A 1,537-nucleotide genomic window follows, 5' to 3' on the forward strand; every position below is an offset into this window, starting at 1 on the left:
TTACTGTCCCATTTGTCTTCCTTTTCCCAGTTCTTAAAATATCTATCTGTGGAATCTACTTGCCGCCCAGGTTGCAAAGGTGACTGAGCACAAGCTAACTACGTCAAGATAAATAAGCATTCGCAATTCTAAATGTAAAAAATGGATTAAAATTGCAAAAATGAAAACAAGCTAAAAAAAACCCTCAGTGGTTTGGAAGGTGTATCTTCACTGTTAGTAGCAGTCACCTCCAGCCAACATAGCCAGGTTTTAAGGCTTTTCCTGAAGGCTAAAAGAGTGGGCTATCTTGGCAGTTCTGTTCCTAATACAGTACATTTTACAATATTTGCTCATGAATAAAATGTATGATGTGTTTATAGATGTCGCCATACAATAGTCCTTCAAGTGTTTCCTGGAGTAAAAGTAGGAGTGCCTGTTTTATGTCTGCAGCATCCAAGACAAACATCTAACCTTATGAACAATTAAGAATGACTTACTACATCTCACTATCCAAAGCAGAGGTCTCCAAACTTGGCCGCTTTAAGAGTGTGGACTTCAACTCCCAGAAGTTGGCTGGAGAATTCTGGGAGTTGAAGTCCACAAGTCTTAAAGCGGCCAAGTTTGGGGATCCTTGATCCAAAGTAATAAAAATCTCCTCTCACTGTCACAATAATTATTCCCACAAACCTTGACAATATGGAAGCTTATTCATTTGTAATGAGTCTATTAAACTCACTAAATATTGGGTGATCTTTGGATAAAATCTTGCCCCACTTTCTGCATTTTTATCTTACAATTCCATTGCAACAGAACTGTCAAGGCAGCTGCTGTAAGGGTTAGGACATCATAAACCTCACAGCAAAGTATATTTTTCCTATCTCCACGTTAAACCCCCCCCCCCCGAAGGTAATTCATCCAACTGGATAAAGAGTTCAGGTGAAAATAAAACAATGTTTTGCTTTGGGATCTTTGGAGGATTATGCTACAGTTTTCAAAAAGTCATGGGCTGCAAAAATGTACTTTCGGGTTTGTGTCTGATGGGCCACCACTTGCCCACACCAAGTTCACACTTTCAGGTTGGAGAAGCGCAAACATTGCTGGCCAACTGAGATTCTAAATATCTAGTAAATCGGTCAGTAACTTAGACTAACTTTATTGTCACTTTGAATACTAAGCAGCATACGTTAAAATGAAATTTCTTTGCATACAGCTCTGAGAGTCTTCACTTCTAATATACACTACATAAACATGACAAGATCAATCAATCCAGCACCTGCTGTGCCAGGCCTCCTTATTTAAGTTCCACTTGTAATGTCTTATGGAGATTCCCAGTCATCCATTGGCTGCCAATCAGTTTCCGGTCACAATTCAAAGTGTTGGTTATGACCTTTAAAGCCCTACATGGCATTGGACCAGAGTACCTCCGGAACCGCCTGCTACCGCACGAATCCCAGCGACCGATAAGCTCCCACAGAGTTGGTCCCATCGACCAAACAATGTCGTTTGGCGGGCCCCAGGGGAAGAGCCTTCTCTGTGGCAGCCCCGGCCCTCTGGAATC

Source organism: Erythrolamprus reginae, chromosome 2 (genome assembly GCF_031021105.1).
Source record: "Erythrolamprus reginae isolate rEryReg1 chromosome 2, rEryReg1.hap1, whole genome shotgun sequence".
NCBI lineage: Eukaryota > Metazoa > Chordata > Lepidosauria > Squamata > Dipsadidae > Erythrolamprus > Erythrolamprus reginae.